This window comes from Calliphora vicina, chromosome 2, assembly GCF_958450345.1.
Source record: "Calliphora vicina chromosome 2, idCalVici1.1, whole genome shotgun sequence".
Lineage (NCBI taxonomy): Eukaryota > Metazoa > Arthropoda > Insecta > Diptera > Calliphoridae > Calliphora > Calliphora vicina.
The window spans coordinates 43086534-43107106 of record NC_088781.1 but is presented as its reverse complement, the minus strand read 5'-3'; the positions used below and the strand labels follow the sequence as shown (position 1 = coordinate 43107106).

The following is a 20573-nucleotide window of genomic DNA, read 5'->3' as shown; positions in this document are numbered from 1 at the left end:
TTTGTTATAGATACCATCATCGTCTGGAGATTTTTTTCTTCTGCTGTTAAATTTAATTTGTTTTTGATTAATTGAAATTTCTTGTCTCAGACAAAACTCGCATTAATTTCTGCCATTAATTCTTTAAAACTAAAAAAGTGATGATGTTAAAAACTTTGCTTGGAATTTTTGTGATAATTGAATTAAATTTATGGTTTAAATTATTAAAACGTGGTGTTAAATTTAAACGCTGATTTATGATGGATGATCAATATGATCACTATTGAACATTTTCGCATATAACGGAATTTTATAAAATGGATCCTCTTAAAAAATGTAAGATATTTGTTTTTGTGTAAAAAAAAACCTTTTTAACCTAACAAAAAAATATATATAAAAAATATCTTTTTGAAAAAGAATGTAATTATCAAAAACAAATAAATAAAATTTAACCTCAAAATGTTTGTAATTAAAAAATTTAAATTCTCCTATATTTTACAATAAAAAAATCAGCCAAAAAATAGCACTATTAATTACCATTTATATTTAAATACAATAATGATTTAAATTAACTAAGATTTTATACAATTATTTGCAATTTGTATCGTATTCAACTGGTCAAGCAAATTTAATGCACAATTTTTTTCACCATAACCTCAATTTTCATCTGCATCTGTGCGAAAATTTGAATAAAAAAAATAGTGTACCGGCTTCAAGAAATGTCTGCATTATTTATGAAGTCGCTATGCAAAATCTATAACCGGATTTATTTATGATCTTTACATCTTAATCCATTTTTTTCTCGGGCAATCCAATGTTATAAATAAAAATTATAACCTAGCTGAAAACACTTTTCAAAGACCTTTCACATGATATCAGAACTTAATATGTTTCCTTTGAGCGAAATATGAAAAAAAAAAATTAAAAATCTTAGAAAATTACCTTTTTATCCTTTGACCCAGCTCACCAAAGCAAATAATGCAAGGCCATGTTCCCAATTGAAATGAAAGCTTAGTTTACTAACATCGACATCATAATTTGCCTCCACGGTAATAAATATACATTCCTATATTCTGTCTTATTATAGATAAGGAAATTGATAAACATTTTTACTCTGACCAAAGAAAAACTACTTAAATTTTTCAGGACTGATTTTGAATTTGAAATACTTTTCCATTTCCATATAACCCCATCCGATATAATTCATTCGTTCATATAGTTTTCAGTTGCTTTATTCGATCTACAATTTCACATTTCTTTTCAATCAACTGAGATCAGCTTATTGGGCAGGCATTAACAAAACACTCACCTCATTGGATTGTAACCACTCCGTTACAACCCTAGAGCTGTGTTTGGGGTCATTGTCGTGCTAGCATCTCCAAACTAGGGGCAAAAAACAAAAAAAATTATCTCCAAACTTTACCGCGTTTTGAGGGTGAACTTTTTTCACACCCACGGAAAAGTAATACCATTTTTTTTAAAATAACTTTCAATGGCCTATTCGACTATGCTAGGGCCATTTTGATATTTGCAAAAAATGTAAAAAAGTTATAGCTCTAGGGTACATACATAATTTTATTTTGTTTGCATGTTTGTTACGATGAGTTGATATAATTCTCATTTGGTTAAACTTGATTCATAAATAATGATTATGATTTGTAATATTCTCTTTATTATCTGATGTACTTTTTTCATGTTTTCTTAATTTTTATACCCTTCACCATATATAAGTTTGTCATTCCGTTTGAAATTTCATTTGGGACTCCACAAAGTATATATATTCTGGATCGTTATAGATAGCGAAGTCGATATAGCCATTTCCGTCAATCCGTCCGTATGTTGAAATCAACTTTTCGAAGCACCCAAATAACTTACATACATGATTCATACATTATTATATCGGGAATTTTTCCGGCTCGGTTGCTATTTAAAATCGACAAAGTTGGCCCACAATTGGCTGAGATATAAGGATTTATGTCCTATTTTTGATCTACAGTGAGCCTCAAAAGTATTCATCGATTAAAATTTAAATGTTTCGGTTTGTTGAAGATTGAGTTGAATAATAGATTCGGTTGTGAAAAAAAAGATTTAAGTCGGACCATAATGATTTTCATGATCTTAAAAAAATCAAGAAATTCGCGGGTGTTTACTCACTTTTGAGGCTGTGTGTATATCTAGATTACACTAGTCATTAATAAGACAATATGGATATCTAATGATAGATATTTCAAAGTACTTTGCAACGATGTATATAAGTCAAAATCGGGAAAAATATTTTTTAACCCGATTTTTTTTATCAAAAATTTTGAAAAAAAAAAAATTAAAAAACTATTTGTAAAAGCAATTTTACTTGTTTTATTTTATTTCGTTTAAAAATATTTTTTAAAACTGACAAAAAAAAACAAAACATGATTTAGAAAAAAAATTTAGTTTGTTTTCAATAACTTTTTATATTCAATACCATAATTAAAAAAAAAAGATTTGTTAAATCAAATTTTTGTATAATTTATTGTTTAAATTTATATATCTTGTAATAGGTCCCAATTTGAACAAAATTTTATCTGATTCTGTAAATTTCTTATTTGAATTAGAAAATAAATTCTTTCTGTGCAAATTATCAGATTTTATAGTACCAGTCTCAAGGAATTTTGTTTTATAATTTTTGAAACTGTTGATATACAAGTATTAATTGAATATTTAGCAGAGATATTTTTTTGGTTTTTAAATTTTCGTAAATCATGACTCTAGCCAATTTTACTAAATATTTAAATAAAATTGTGTGTGAAAAAAAATTTAAAAAAAAATTTTGAAATTACTGTAAAATATGATGTTTTTTTTACATAATTTTCGTAAATATTTGTTTTTGACTTATTTCTTAAAAAAGTTTAAATGATTCCATTGTTTTGCCAATGTTAAGAAGTATAATTACATTGTATAAATGTATTTTGGTTAAACTTTGTTTTGATTTGTTATATTTTAATACACGAGTGATTTTTTTTTTTAATTTCCGCCTCTTAACTGAAAGGGCAACACTGCTCCTGTCAACATGCATCTGTCAGTTGACACCTGTTAAAATTTAAACAAGCTGCTTAGTTAGAGTTTGACAGCCATTGATAACAGAATACCGCGGGACTTAAGGAGAAAATTCGAAAGAAAGTTAATTTCGTGAGCTCATTAAGCATTATTTTTCGGGAAAAAAAAACCGCCACCCAAACCAAGGCTTAGCTTTATAAATACTGTAGGAACTCTGCACCATCAATTTCAATGGTAAAAAAGTGGTTTACTAAATTTCGTTGTGACCGTAAGTAAAATCACGGTGGATGCCGAACGTTCTAAACATCCAGTTGGGGGCTCTACACCCGAAACAATTGAGATGTGGCATCTCACATGGCTCAGTGGTTTTTATTTTGAATGATCACTTGGATATGGGAAAGCTTTCCATCGCGTTTGCACACAATCGACCACAAACGCAATCGTGTGACAATTTCGCACGAGTGTTTGGCATTGTTCAACCGCAATATGGACGAGTTTTTCCACCGTTTCATAACCGTAGACGAACCGTGGATCCACCACAACTCAACAGAGACCAAATAGCAGTCAAAACAGAGGACTAATCGGCGATAAAGAAGTCTAATTTGGGTTTGTCCTCCAATAAAGTCATTGCGACCGTTTTTTGGAATGCACGTCTACATGATTACCTTCAAAAGGGTAAAAAAATCAATGGCGAATATTAAGGCTACTTATTTGGTTCAATTTATGCCCATAATTTCAACAATTGCATAAATTGGTTGAATTTCAAATACAAAAATTATTGAATAGATTATTTTCGTAATTGAAAACACATTTTTGTTATTTTTTGTGTTTCAATTACGAAAATTATCTATTCAATAATTTTTGTATTTGAAATTCAACCAATAACGAAAATTTTATATTCAATTGTAAAAATAATCAAATTCAAAACTCAAAATTCAATAGAAAATATCAAGAAATTTTGTTTTTGAGCAAATGAATACTTGATTTAATTATGAAATAATTGAAATCAGTTCAATATGTGACAAATATTTGAATTGAAACGGTTTAAGAAATAGTTTTTTCTGTGCAGGTTTAGGTTAGTTCAAAAGAGAATGAGAAAAATGTCTGCCTTTCAATTTCTGCATTGTAAAAGGGGACTTAGGGAATTATCAGTGCTTAGCTACTTATGGAAGTTACCTTTTAGATACATTTATCAGCTGGGTGCTTTATACTGTAGATATATATTTGTTGAAATTACGGTCATTAATGAGGTTTTGAAAAAAATGACTGCATTTGGCTAAGAAAAAAGTTATTTTTCACCAGAACAATGCGGGTGCACACATGTGCAGTATCCATGGCAAAAATCCTCATCCGCCCTATTCCCAAGATTTAGCCCCATGTGACTTTTTCTTGTTTCCAAACCTGAAGGAATGTCTCGGCGGTAAGAGATTTGACTCCAATGATGAAATCATCTCACAATAGTTTTCAAAAAATGTTTAATTGTATTTTCATTCACTTTATACTACCTATCAATTAAATATATCCCAGCTGAGGAATGCTAAAAGGAATTATATGTTACCCTAAATTGTAAAAATGACGACATCCTGTTAATGAGACCCTTTATTTGTGCAATAATTCGCTTAATTCAAAATCATTAATGAAAATTAAAAACATGTTTGCTCAATTCAGGTTGTAGGTATTTCACAGAGTGTTATTTTGAAAATTAAATAATAAACCATGTTATTTAAGTATTCAATTAAATTATTAGGGATATTTTTAAAATAAGGGGTTGATAAGGGCAACTTCTATATAAGCAACAAAAACAAGTTAAATAAAATTAATAAAACTGAAACTTTAAGCAACTTAAAACAATATTTTTTTGGAAATCAAACTTATACAAAAAAAAAACTAAGGAAATAAATTATGGACACACCAAAATTAAAGTAAAAAAAATGTATATATACAGAAGGAATTAAACCAGAATAGCTGGAATTACCACTTGTCGTAATATTTTTGTTTTTTTTTTTGGTGCTGTGCTGCTGCATAAATGTGGCATGGTTTTTAGAGTATATAAACATCTATGTATATTGTTGGCTGGCTGGTTGCTGCTGCTGTTGCCGGCCGCCTGACTAATGCAACCAACAAAACAAAAAAAAAACTTAAAAGCCAGCAATGAAGCATGGCCTTATCGTTGCTGTAGTTACTGCAACACTCTACTATATAAGTTTTCTGGGTTTATTTAAACTTTATTACACAATATATTATTTCATATTTTTTTTTTGGTTGTCTCTTTAGCTTTTCTTTGTTCTGGTTATAGCAAATATTTTTACGCAAATGTAAAGAGTAGGGGTTTTTTTTAAAAGCGTTAAAATTAAAATAATCATAAACATTTTTTCTAGCCTCTATAAACTTGACAGCAAATTTTGCTGCTGCTGTTTGTAGTTTACAAAAGGATGTTAAAGATGGCATAAAAATGTTACAGATGCTTTAGCTGTATAACTGCCACCCTGTTCCAGTCCAGTTGGCGAATGAAATTCTATACTGGCACATTAATTTGGCGTTGGGCACCCAACGTTCAACGTTTTTCGTTTGTAAAATTTACAACTCATGCTGCAAATCCTCTTTTCTATCTTTTAACTCATTTTAACCGGCATTATTTTAGAGTCTCTGCTAGCTGTTTTACTATTTACACTATTTCCAAGAGCAGAACATTATGAATTTAAAATTTGTTTGTCGTTTTTTTTACCTAAACTTGTAAAGCTGTGGTGCAAAGCGAGCGGTTGATTGTGAAATCATATGAAAAGTATGACTTAAAAATGCGGGTTTTTTAAATTTTTGTCTTTTTTTTAAACTTTTGCACAATATAAGTTTATTCAAAGTATTGGCCATTGTTAGCTATGACCTTTCCCATCTTTCTGGCAACATATGTATTCCGAGCCAAAAGAACTGCTCATCTCTTGAGGCCAAGAACACACGTATCCCAGAAAGAGCGTTCTGCATCGATTGAAACAAATATTAGTCGGACGGGGAAAGGTCTGGATTATAAGGCGGGTGAGACAAATCCCAACCACTCCCTTTTAAATAGTACAGGTTCCCTCATAATGTATGGACCCTTTGGACCTACCAAATACAATTCATAACCTTAGCGCCATCGATATTTAGCTCTGGTGTCGATTCGGCTGGTTGGCCAGGCTTCACATACGCTTCGGGTCGTAATGGATCTATTTTTCATAGCAAGTAATGATTCTCTGTAAAAATGATTTTCTTTTATAGCGTTCAAACATTAATTCGGAAAAGCAAAATTGTTTGTCAAGGTCTCTCGGTTTCAATTCCTATAGTTCCCAATTTGCCTGTTTTTGGATGAATCCTCCTGGTCGCAACATTTTTGAAATTGGCGCTTGAGTAGCTCCCAATGGTTAAGTTTGACAACAATCCAATTCTTGGTCTTCAAACTTTTTGTTTGTTTTCGGTGTCAAACAAACCATCTCTCGCACGTTGAAACCGATAGAACACTTCACCATAAGCTTTGGTGAACAATCGTTGAGGCATTTTTTTTTCAACTTAAAAAAGTAAAGCAAAACTTCCCGTATATGAGGCTTTGTTGGCACAAAATTCGGCATTTTCGAAGCAAAAAACTGTTGTTTACACTATAATGGTGAAGGGTGTATCTTATTGACCCTTCACCAAATTATACTTCGAAATAAAAATTTTAAATATTTTTAGGTAAACAAAATTTTTTTCCAAAGTTGTTTTTTTTATTTTTTGTAAAAAAAATGTTTAAAATTTTTTTTTAAAAATTTTTTATTTTTTAAATTTTCAAATTTTTTTTAAATTTAAAAATTTTTTTTTTAAATTTTAAACTTTTGTTAATATATGCGAAAAAAAACTTTTGATGAAAAAAAAAAATTTGTTTTAAAAAATATTTTTTCCGATTTTGACCCATCATTAGATGTCCATATTGTCTATATTAATGACTTAGTAATCCAGATATAGGTCAAAAATATGTATGTCAAAAATCGAGGTTGTCCTGGTTTTTTCCTTATATCTCAGTCATTTATGGACCGATTTTCTGGATTTTAAATAGCAGCCAAGCCGAAAGAATTCCGGAGATATTGATGTACGAATCGTGTATGTAAATTAATTGGGGGGCTTCGGAAAGTTGATTTCAACACACAGACGGACGGACGGACATTGCCTAATCGACTCCGCTATCTATAAGGATCAAGAATATTTATACTTTATATGGTCGGAAAATTATATTGTGGAAACTACAAACGGAATGAAGGGTATAAAAATTCGTGAGATAAAAACTCAATCCATACTCTGAGGTAAATTTACCCATAGTTTGGAGATAACAGCTCCACAATAACCACCAACACACCTCAGAGGTTGTAACCGAGTGCTAACAATCCAATAAGGTACAACCTATGGGAAATTGCAGATCGCCAAATACATAATCCAAATGATACCACAATGAAAGCTTTACCTGGTCCTGTTATAAGGGAATGTTTCTTACTTGATAATTTGTATGAACTTCGTTGATATTCGTGTTGTTTACAGGTTCACCGCCTGATGGTTACTCCACTGCTCTTGATCAATGTGACCAGTTTTGACAAAAAGGTATATTATCAGTATTTTGACAACCTAATACATAACAGGTTATGAAAATCATGAGGATTTTCCATACAGTTCAGCATCACAACTGGTTTCAAAATGTATCCCAAAATATTTTTAACTAGCTTCGCCCGGTGGCATTTACTAATGTTAGTTCTTCAAGTTTCTCCAACCCACATAGACCTGCCTGTTCTTATTTATTTGCAAATAAAATATCTAAATTTGTACTGCATACTTTAGGGGGCTTTTTTTATTACAGTTGATTGGACGCAAAAAAGCCGGTTCCGGAAAATTTCGAATCGAATAAAAATATCAGCCAAATCGCTCCAGCCGTTCTCACGTGATGACTTTACACACATGGACCATTTAATTTTTATATATATAGATTAAAACTTTCAAATGCCCATGAAAATGGTGTGAATTTAAACATGAATTTACGTTTCTTAATTTAAACCCATTTACTAGTATGCAGGCAGGCAGGCATGCAGCAGTCATCCAGTCAGTCATCATTATTACCTCGTGTATTGTCTTTGTATTATTTGCTCCAATGCAGTTATTGTGTTTGTTGGCGTTGTGATGAGATACTGCTGCTAAATTTGTTGTTTCATTAAAGGCTCCAATTTTTTATTGTTATTATTGCTACGATTCCTACTAAACCAACCAAACCAAACCAACCAACCATCCAACCAATCAACCAACCAGCCAACGCATGTATCATTCCACTTATATGGTGTTGTATTGTTTGTATGTAATAAATTGTATTCTCCACTACTCCACTGAGCTCGGTTCTGTTCTGCTGTTGATAATAATGATGATAATATATATTTTTTTTGTCTATGATTCCTTTTGCATCCAAAACGAGTATTTGAAGTTTGTCGTAGTCTTTTTTTTTGTTTGTATTTTTTATTCATTTTTGTTAATCCGTGAAAATGGGCGCAACACTTGACTTAAACTAGTCCCCAGGGTAAAATGCACACAATTCAATCTCACACACACACACATTTACTTCTATACAAAAATTGCAATGTTGAGCTTCTACTCTCTTTGATACTCTGCCATTAAGTAGACAGGGTTCATACAAAATTATTTATTTAAAGTTTCAAACGTAGCACAGGCGGAAATATTGAAAAAATATTGGGTGTATGACTTAAAAATGTCATTTATTCCCACTTAGTTATTGAACATTATAGTGTAAACAACAACGTTTATTTTTTGCTTCGAAAATATCCACATATGCGGGAAGTTTTGCTTTAATTCTTTAATTGCAAAAAAAAGTGTCGCTGAATTACACCGATTGCTCACCGAAGCTTATGGTGAATGTGTTTCCTCGGTTTCAACGGACGAGAGATGGTTTAATCGGTACAGAAGTGGTAATTTTTACACGGAAAACAAAGATCGCCCAGGCCAGCCAAAAAAGATTGAAGACCAAGAATTGGATGCATTGCTCCATGAAGATTGCAAAATCATTGGGAGCAATTTCAAAACGTTTGTGAGCATCAGGATTCATCCAAAAGCAAGGCAAATGGGTTCCATACGAATTGAAGCCGAGAGACTTTGAAAGATGATTTTGCATGTCTGAAATGATGCATGAACGCTATAAAAGAAAATCATTTTTGCACCGAATCATTACTTGCTATGAAAAATGGATCCATTAAGATAATCCGAAACATGAGAGATCGAATGAGAAGCCCGACCAACCAGCCGAATCGACACCAAAGCCAAATATCCATGGCGTTAAGGTAATGCTTTGTATTTGGAGGGAGCAAAATTGTCCTATCTATTATGAGCTGCTGAAATCTGACCAGACCATCACAGGGAACCTGTACCGAACGCAACTGAATCGTTTGAAGCGAGCATTGGCCGAAAAAAGCCCAGAAGATGCGACCAGATATGAAACCGTAATATTCCATCATGACAACACTAGACCACATGTTGCAGAAGTAGTGATTTTGACATGGAAGACATGCCAGCCAATAAGGAGGCATTACTACATGAAGATTGTTGTCAAACTCATCAAGAGCATGCAAAATCATTGGGAGCTACTCAAGCAGCAGTATTCATCCAAAAGCAGGGAAATTAGGCACCATACGAATTGAAGCCGAGAGACCTTGAAAGACTATTTTGCATGTCCGAAGTTCTACTTGAACGCTGTAAAAGAAAATCACTTTTGCACCGAACCATTACTTGCTATGAAAAATGGATCCATTACGATAATCCAAAGCGTAAGAGATTGTATGTGAAGCCCGGCCAACCAGCAGAATCGATACCAAAGCCAAATATCCATGGCGCTAAGGTAATGGTCTGTTTTTGGTGGGAGCAAAATAATTCTATCTATTATGAGCTGCTGAAATCTAGCCAGACCATCACAGGGAACCTGTACCGAACGCAACTGATTCGTTTGAACCTAGAAAAGTGGTGATTTTGACACGGAAGACAAAGATCGCTCTTGCCAGCCAAAAAAGATTGAAGCCCAAGAATTGGAGGCATGACTCATTTAAAGATTGTTGTCAAACTCAACAAGAGCTGGAAAAATCATTGGCTATTCAAGCAGTAATTGCACAATTTTGCGAGCATCAGGATTCTTCCAAAACCATACGAAATGAAGCCGAGACCTTGAAATACGATTTTTCATGTCCGAAATTATGCTTGAACGCTATAAAAGAAAAACATTTTTGCACCGAATCATTACTTGATATGAAAAATGGATCCATTACGATAATCCGTTTAACTTTGGAACAGAGTAAGCGATATTTGTTGGATTCCTTCTTGGCATAAAAAGATGAGCAGTTCTTTTGGCTTTGAATTCATATGTTGCCAGAAAGATGGGAAAAGGTCATAGCTATCAATGGCCAATACTTTGAAACATGTGGAATTTTTTTCCCATGATACATCCATTTCCCTCGAAGGGAATATTGCTATCGTGATATTCCAATGAACTTTTCATTCACAATAGATGATTTTGATCGTAACAGCTGCTAAAAAAAAAGCTAAAAATTTTAAAAACTCTCACATTTCAAAGTCATATACACAATACTTGTAACGGGTTTCATTCAAACATTCTGTCAAACCCTGTAAAATATCCTTTACATTCATGTTTGCTGCATTTTCTTTATGTGTTTATCTTGAATTTATCTCATTTTATTTTTCGCTTGCTGCAATATCATTTGAGGATTAGAGCATAGAATTGAAAAATCCCAAGAAAAACGTTACACATTTGAAATAATTTTAAGCTTTGCTCTGACTGTATCTATAGTTTGTTGTATTTTTCTCTCTGCTTAACACATTTTCTGTCTAAGTTTCAGAAAATATATGGCAATCTCCTACAAACAATCTATGACAAAAAAAATATATAAAACCAGCTTAAAGTAATAATACTACAATACAACAAAAAAAAAAACTAAGAAAATATAAAATGTTTGTATATTTAACTTAAATTCTAAAAATAGCAAATTGGTAACAGGCTTAAAAATGTATTTTTAGCCTTAACCTGTCTTTAGCATAGAAAAATAAAAAAAGAATAATAAAAATAGTTGGCGTAAATTCAACAAAAAAAAAAAAGAAATAAATATTAACAGATAGAGTAATAGACCAAAAGGCATTGCTGCAATAATAATTTGTAGTTGAAACCCGGCCTAAACTGGCTTATAAACAGAATTAGCCTAAAAGCTTGCATGTGCATGCAGGGGCTTGATTGTGTAGGCACACAAATACTTTCTATAGCGCTTGGTAACAAACAATACAATAGATAAAACTGAACTCGTAATATTTTTGTTTGTTTGTGGGTATTTTTTTTTTTTTCATTACAATTTTATTCCTTTTTGGCATTCAGTGTAATTTAATATTTGTTGCTTATTTTGTGAAAGTTTTTCTGTATGTTTATTTGTGTTTTCTTTGCAATTGATATGTCAGCTTTTAAAAAGATTTATTACTGTATTAAATCTGACTTTATGTAAATTTATTTAAAGGATTTTTTGTTTGTTTTCAACTTTTCCATAAATATTTTTTGTTCGTTGTTGTTCGCCGTTTCCTTTCTATTTGCAAACAAACTGTGTTTGATTTCTTTAAATTTTTAATTAACTTTTAAAACAAAATTTTTTTAGAAAAGTTTTGTGTAATGCTCGCTTGTTGGTAGTATACAGATTTACAGACAGTTTTCCCTTTCTTCTATTTATGTTATTTCAAATAAATATCAGCCAATTATAATCCCTCTTACTTAAAATAAATACTTACATAGAGATTTGTAGAAGTTTTTCTTTTTTTTAATACATACAAATTATTTTGACAGCAAGTAATTCCATTATTCGAATTTTACTAGAAAGCAATTGAGTACTTTTGTAAACAAAATTTATTTTCCTACTTTAATAGTCGTAGAAGATTTACCTCGCATTTATTTTTTAACTAGCTGAACACGGCCCGCGGCTCTTAGAAAACATCTGTTTTATATTGCATCTCGATCTCGATTTTAATATACAGTGTCGGACAAAATCGGTGCTCCAACCTTCAATGTTAATACAAAAAATTAGTAAGATAATCGACGTCTTGTTCTTCGTGCATTACTGTGTCAATCGATTTGTATTTTATTGTTTCGCCAGTCAGTTTCAATTGTATTTACTCATTGAGCTTGTTAACATCATTATTTTTTTGGTACCAAAATTGCACGTTCCCACAGCCAATCCGAATTTTTGTAGTTGTTTGCAAGACTTGGGAATATGAATACCTTGTCGACAACGGCTTGAATATTCATTTGCATTTGGCAGAAGTTCGGAAACTAAATCTAATTTGTGGCGGGATCAATTGGATTTTTTCCATTTCCGATGTCCAACAATTGTTTTGAGAATGTTTCGCCAGAAGGGTATTGCAGCAAATGCACACGCTTCTGTAACTTCATTTCCAGTGAAATAAATTTGAAGGAAATTCGCATCATCATTGGGAAGCGGGAGCAATGATCCAATTATGTGGTACATTTGGCCTTGAACTTTAAAGGTGGGCATGAAACGACATCATTTGAAAGCATGAGTTAGTTTTGGACTTTTGGATATTTTGAAGGAAGTGCTTGGAAATAGGATTGGTACCGGAAATGTAACTTAGAAGCAGCTCAGGCTGCTCAATAACTGTGGCAGAATAACTTTACCGTTCGAATAACACATTCCCGGAGATTGCTTAGGGAACAAATTAATGCAATGTTATTAATGATTGTTCATTGCGCCAATCAGTACGTGATTTCTTATTGATCAAGCCATTCGGGAGCGATTGACTTCTAGTCTTTCGATATGCTGTTGAGGAGTCTCTGTATAAGTATAAAAAATTGATTTTGCCACGCCCTTTCGTCCACAGACCGAAAATCATAAATCAGAAGATTACGTGAAAATTTTATCAAAATCGGTTTAGCCGTTTTTGAGTTAAGAACCTAGCATCAAACAGAACGGCTCCTTATGATAGCGAATTAACACGAAAGGAGATTGCGAGCAGCAGGATTCATACGAAAGCAGGGAAAAAGGAGACCTTGAAAGATAATTTTGTATGTCTGAAATACTGCTTGAACGCTATAAAAAAAATCATTTTAGCACCGAATCATTACTTGTGATGAAAAATGGATCCGTTACGATAATCCGAAGCGTAAGAGATCGTACGTAAAGTCCGACCAACCAGTCGAATCGACACCAAAGCCAAATATCCGTGGTGCTAAGGTAATGCTCTGTATTTGGAGGGACCAAAAGAGTCCTATCTATTATGAGCTGCTCAAATCTGTCCAGACCATCACTGGAAACCTGTACTAAACGCAACTGATAGGTTTGCAGCGGGCATTGACCAAAAATCTCCTAGAATATGCGGTCAGACATGAAACCGTAATATTCCATTTTGACAACGCTCGGTGAGGTAAACTTCCCCACCACTTTATAGTCCAGACCGTGCCCCGTCCGAATACTATTTGTTTCGATCGAAGCAGAACGCTCTCTCTGGCTTGATTCGTTCTTGGCCTCAAAAGATGAGCAGCTCTTTTGCTAAAAAGCTAAAAATTTTAAAAAATCACACATTTTTATATTTGAAACTTTGTTTGGGACTTGTGGGACTTGCATTTTTATCAAAAATTTGTGTATAACTGTAAAATTTCATTAAAAAAGAATCAAAAAGAGAAATTGTCCATAAAAATTAGCTAAAATTCGTTTCCCTTATTTTTGCAATATATAAAAAATTTTATACATTTTTGAAAAGAAGACACGATGGATGTACTAACCTTTGATATATAATTGGTCAAATCATGTCATAATGTCCTAATATATCACGACTCGGCGGCTCGGCTTAACCGACTCTTAGGCATTCGGCGCAGGTCTCTTCGGCTGGTTGGTTACGTAAAATATTAAGACATTATGACAATATGACATGATAAGAGACCTTGTGAATTGTCCAATTGTATATCAAGAGGGAAACCTTAACGAATATCTCGTGTAATTTTTAGTTTCACATCACATCGTATTGGAAATTAATATTCTTACATTTCTGGATATTCTGATATTTAACAACATATTTCTTAGCTGCTTTAAATTCAGCAGTTCATCTTGAAATTGGTCATACTATCCAAGATCAGGATCGTGCATCGAGCAAGTTGTATTTCGACATAATCGGCCGCATACAGAAGGAGACTTTAGGGAGAACATATCTGACGTAACACATTGACTGCCACGTCGGACACATATACACTGCACTATGCGGTTTACGCCACGTCGGACACATATGTCCGACACGACTTTTATTCTCTCTAGCCATGTCAGACAATAGTTCTGGATTTTAAGAATTTTTTCGATGTTGTCTGGAAGTTCCTCATCAAAACTGTAATCTTCACATTCTTCATCACTTTCTGATATTGTACTGAGTATTTTTTCTATCTCAGTATCCCATAAAAAAATCCTTTTCGCCATTTCGTAAGACCCTCTTATTTATAAAAAAATCTGTTTATAAGCAGAAAATATTACTGACAGTAGCCTAAATTCCAATATTGACGTTTTCGAAGAGATTACGCAAAGAAAATGCCCACAACATCTTATTTGAGTCAATGTATTAATATCACGACAAGACGATCTGTAAGACCCCTTTCACACTAGGCAATTTAGTTGCGCAAGTCGCTTGCCCAACATCAAAACAGCATGTAAAATGTTCTTCTCCTTAACCCGACATTACCTCTGGCATCTACAAACATAAGAGTTCCCGAAAATCATGAGTGTTTACATCATATATTCACAAAACGAGAACATTTTTTTATTAAAAGTGTGGGAGTAGTATTGTGGCAAGTATGTTGCAAGTGTGTCACAATATCACGACAAGTCAGCAAAGACTTCTAGGACTACAAACTCATTTTTGAGCAATCTTTACATCAAACATTTCGAGACCCTCATATGCCCTATCGCATTTTCAGAAATTAAGAAAAATTAAATGTTTGACCCTAAATAGCTTTTCGCAACTGTATATACCATTTAAAACGTCAAAGTATAGGATGCTAATGTTAGATTTGATGTAAATAATATAAAATTTTTGCAAATTCCCCAATCAGAGACCAATTTTTGTTAATTCTACATCTTTTGTTATCCTTATTTTCCATCAAAATTTTGTCAGACTCCTTCGAGACCTCAATTTTATTTTTGCCACAAAAACTTTTCTCATTTGCTGGTAATTTGTTACCACAATTTAATAAAATCAAATTTAAAAGCCCTGTTAATTGCTCCCCGTTTTTGTTCTCTGAGATTCTTGTTCTTGTTTGTTTTTTTAAAGACGTTAAATTGTTGTTTCTGTTGCTGTTGCTGAGCTATGAAGGCATTATCATTTGGCAACACCCGACGTCACACAATATAACCATTTGTTCCGATAATAAAGATGATGATAATCATTATCATCAACACCATATAATGGCAGCAACAACAACAACACATGTTAAGAAAAACACCATTAAAATTACAAACAACAACAAGAAAAGTTGTATGTACTTAAAGCCCTCTGTGTATATATGTCTAATACAATGAAAATATTATAAAAAAAATTTTGTTTGTATTAAATTCACACATATACATAAAGTATGTAGTTGCTATTGTTTTTATTGCATGGGGGGGGAGTATGGGAGTCAGTATATGATGGTTATGATGAAATAAATTATTTGTTTTTCTTCTCTTCTTTGTAGCAACAGTTATTTTCCTTTTCTCTATTACAAAATAGATTACACTTTGTTCATGCAACACCCCTGCACCTCCTTTACCTAGTTCACAAATACTCCTCTATTGCCAAAAACACTTGAATAGGTGGCAAAAATAGAACCGAGCATATATTAAACACCTTATTTTAATGTTGCAAGAAAACAAAGCTTTACTGTTGTCTGTTAAAAAAATATCCAAAAGTGGGCAACCTTCAAATGTAGAATATACCGATATTTCAGAACGATTCTATGAGTTTTGTTATGAATTATATCGGGAACAAAATATGTATAATGGTAAGTCCAAACAAAGTTTTTCGTAAAACTTTTTACCGGTTCAATATATTTGTGTTTTTCTTGGTCTCCTCATTTATTTTGGTTAGACCTATTTTCAATACCAAATATTTCTGATTAACAAAGAATATTTAAAGAAAATTTCATCGCCAAAGTTCCATCCCTCCAGACCATATCGTGCCTTCAACGGACAAACATTTGGGCGGAAATAGCTGGATAGTCTTCAGTTTTTAAAGAGTCAGAAAAACCGTATACACACTATTCCAGAGAAAACTTATCCTTGGTTCAAAAAAAAAAAATAGCAAAAGATCTGATGGTCCATGTTTCCAAAGCCATTAAACAGTATAAGTAAGACTTGAATAAAAGAAAACCTGGTTCAGGAAGAAAAAAGGGATAACATATATTGGTAAGACAAAAGAAGTCGAACAACTCTTTCGAAGAGTACCGAAAACTTATATCAGAGGAGCAGCTCGTAAAGTTAAATTCCAAAGCTAATGCTGGGTCGAAGTCGTATAAAATTCAGAAAGTTCCAGATCGCAATGCGTTAAAGAACTTAGAAGCAAAAGAACGATCAAAAAAATTTAGGTAAAATTTTATAAAAAAAAAACACTTGTTGTATGATGAAACTTATGTTCACAACTTCCGGGTCAAGATTTTTAATCTGATGGACGGGGAAATGTTCAAGAATAATACCAGAGAGAAAAAACAAACAAAATTCCCCAAGATGTTTCATGTGTGGCCACCCATTTGCAGTTGTGTCAAAAGAATCATTTGTGACATCAGGCACGATAAACACAGACATACACTGGCTCAAACAATTGTCCGTACATTAAACAGTTGAAAATGTAACTGATTATAGTTTGAAAAATACATATCCTGCGTTAATAAGTTGAATATTAAACTTGCTTTCGTCAGTAAATATAACATCTTTCCAGAAGTCTTCCGCTTTATTTACATTGTTTTTGGCATATAAACGTAACCTCAAATTATTTTTTGAAATAAACGGTTTCTTACTTGATACACATGGCTTATATTGGTGAGATGAAGAAAATTCCGAATGGTTTGTGCATTAACAATAATTTTTTCTCCTCCTGCAATACTTTTAGAATCAACTTTCACCATTCTTTCAATATTCCGTCCCTACCATGAATCAATAATTGTTTCCCAATAATTCCTTGAGAAATTGATAATGTTTCAGTTTTTTAACTTCTCAGTAACTGAAGAACGAAGTCTAGAAATAGTTTCGGAGATTTGTCTAAAACTTTTACCTTCATTGTGCATTTTAAACATGAATTCTTTCATTGATATAGGAATTTTGGTACAGATTTTATAATTTGCACTTATTTTAAAAGTTAAAATTTTAAATTAATAATTAAATGCAGTAATTACTATATATATTATAAATAAAAATATAAACACTTTTCAAAGAACCGTAAAATTTTAGAGAAAAAAAGCCAAGTGAGTGGTATTCAAACAATAATGCCAATTTTGTATTACGGGATTCAAATTCACAAAACTGTCCAGAACTTCGGCCTGTGTAAACATATTGGGCTCCTGTAAAAAAAAAAAAAAATGAACATATTTTAAGCGTAAGTGGACCACCTCGTCCTTAAAGGTAACGGAAGCAACTATAAAATCTTTAATGGAAGAATTTCGGGAAAAAGTGGATAAATTTATAAATACATACTGAATTTGTACAATATTTGAATAAATTTACATATTTTTGAAATTTGTTTGTGTTGAACTTAGTACAAGTAAAGGGTTTTTCAATAAGAGCGCTACAAAATTTTTTTTTAAATAAAACAAATCGATTTTGGATATCAATGAAATTCTTTATTTCTGTGAAAGTACGTTCGATGCCATTATGTATGGAACTCGTTTTATTTCGGCATAAATCGGCCGATACTGCTGCAATTTCACGTTCGATATTCGTACGAAGTTCATCAATCGTCACTGGCTTGTTGGCATAGACCATAGACTTGACGTAACCCCACTGCGTCAAATCGCACGACCGTGGCGGCCAATCGAATGGACCATTTCGTGAGATAACACGTTCTCCAAACTTGGTTTCCAATAAATTGATTGTGACATTCGCTGTGTGACTTGTGGCGCCGTCCTGTTGGAACCTCCAAGTACATATCATCCAATTGGGGCCAAAAATATTCTGTTATCATTGAACGGTAGCGATTCCCATTCACAGTAACAGCCCATAAACCGCACCAAACCGTAATTTTTTCGGGATACAATGATGACTCATGGAGCACTTGTGGATTGCTGTCTGACCAATAACGCATTTTTTGCTTATTGACATGCCATTCAGCCAGAAATGAGTCTAATCGCTGAAGATGATTTTTCGATGAAAATCCGCTCTTAACGTTGAGGCCACTGACTCCGAATTTCGGTAGTAAATTTTAATAATTTCGACTCGTTGGCTCGTATATCTTTCCATCTTTATTGTCGTCTGTAAATGATTTTATTTTGCAAATACTTACAGTCTTACATTTATATTACCACATAAATTCATTATAATTTCTAAAATATGTAGTTGATAGTTGTTTCCACAAATTTAAATATATTGTCCTTTCCTGTTTAAATAAAGCCTTCATTAAATAACTTCTTATTTAAAATAATACATAAAAAAGCACAAGGTAGGCAAATTGACATAAAGGAATGAGAGAGAGTGAGAGAATATAAAATAAAAACGGACTGTTATTCCCTTCACATGATGTGGCCTATAAATGACTATAAAGAGGACGACAATATACTTTTAAGGGAATACTTAACGTTTTTTTTTACTGCAATTTCCTGTCTCTAAATTTGTATGTATATTAAGACAGGCCGGGGAAGAAAATGAATATAAAATGTAACTTATTTTTATTATTATTATTATGATTATAATAATTCTCTTACTCTATTTGTTAAACATTATTTACTAACAGTAACTGTTGTTCAGATTTCTTTTCAAACTAAATGAAATAAATATTATGTTTATTTACATATTAAATACTATGTAGTAAGGTATACAGTGAGGGTGAAAATATGGTTGCAACAAAAAATATCCTTCCCTTCTAGTATAAAATAATGTGCAAGTTCTTAATCCAATTTAAAATTAAATTATATTTTTTACTGTTCCGGTATTAAATGGATTTAAAGGATTTAGTTAGAAATAAAAAAAATAACAAACAGAAAAATATAAAGTAATTTTGAGTAAGGTAACGCTTTCCTGAAAATTCAAACCATAAACAGCTTATGTTTAAAAAAATAAAGTAAATAAAACATAACACGAAAGTCCATTTTGATGAAAATTATTGTTGTGAGTCTTTGTTTTGACCCACACTGTATGTTTGTTTAAATGTATACATGTAAATTAAATTCCCTGTTGTATAATAATCTTAGGGATTTTACCCACATATTTTATAATATTTTTTTATTTTTATTCTTAAACATACTCTCATACATGTTGAAAATCATAAATATCTCAGCTTGAGTTCAGACCAAAAAAAAAATAAAAATAACAAAAAGGAAAAAAATATACTTATAAACCAAAAACATACGAGAGTACTACATAAAAAATGAGTTTCGAGAAATATGTTTTTATAACCATGTTGTTTGTCTTTAATTTCGTCATTTAGGTATTAAATTTTGCACATAATAAAAAGTGATTAAATCCCCAAATGTTAAAGTTCATGTAATATGAGACGAGTTAAGTTTTTTTTGTTACGTTTAAAGCATATAGTTTGGAAAGAAAGTGTTTTGTTTATAAAGAGTTATTTTTGTTAATCTTTCACATTTCAAATTTAAGGACATCTTTCTTTATATAAGAAACCTGCCTGATTATGCCAATCGAATGGTTCCTTAATGAACGAATTTTTCAGTTGGATAGGTTGACACAAATGCGACTGCCACAGCGAAACTTTTCTCTTTGAGTAGGTCAAGTAAGCTTAATTGTAAAATCCATTATAAAATCCAATACTTCTAAAATTATTGGTCAATTGTGATGCCGCGACCTAATTTTGACCAAGAAGATAGCCAATCCAATGAAGATCATTCGGTTCCTCGCCATCGCGGGATTGATCTGCTCCAGATCATTAGACCAAGAAGAAGACAGCCAATCCAATGAAGATCATTCGGTTCGTCACCAACGTGGGATTTGTGTTAAACGTTTTCTTCCTGCTCCTCGTTAACATCAGATATGTTACTAAATTTGCGAAGATTTAAAGATCTCCATGATTAGCTTATACAGAGAACAAAGTTTTGATGCATCAACCAAATGTGTTGCCAATCGAAATGTTCCTGGAATTTTCCAGTTGTGGAAGCAAAATGTTGGATAGAATGACATAAATGCGACTGCCCCAGCGAAACTTTTCTCTCTGAGTAGGTCAAGTAAGCTTAATTGTCATAGTAAAATTTAATACTCTTAAACTTATTGGTCCATTGTGATACCACGACGTGTTGTCCAAGAAGAAGACAGCCAATCCCATGAAAATCATTCGGTTCC

General features: G+C 32.3%; 1 protein-coding gene across 1 annotated transcript in view; it reads left to right on the top strand.

The window, feature by feature from the left end:
• Nucleotides 1-242: 242 nt before the first annotated feature.
• The window catches only part of grp (serine/threonine-protein kinase grp), an 81444-nt gene continuing 61113 nt past the window's right edge, over nt 243-20573 (top strand). The window contains exon 1 of the mRNA XM_065501062.1: nt 243-315. The gene's annotated coding sequence lies outside the window, so the exon portion shown is untranslated. The remainder of the gene's footprint in view (nt 316-20573) is intronic.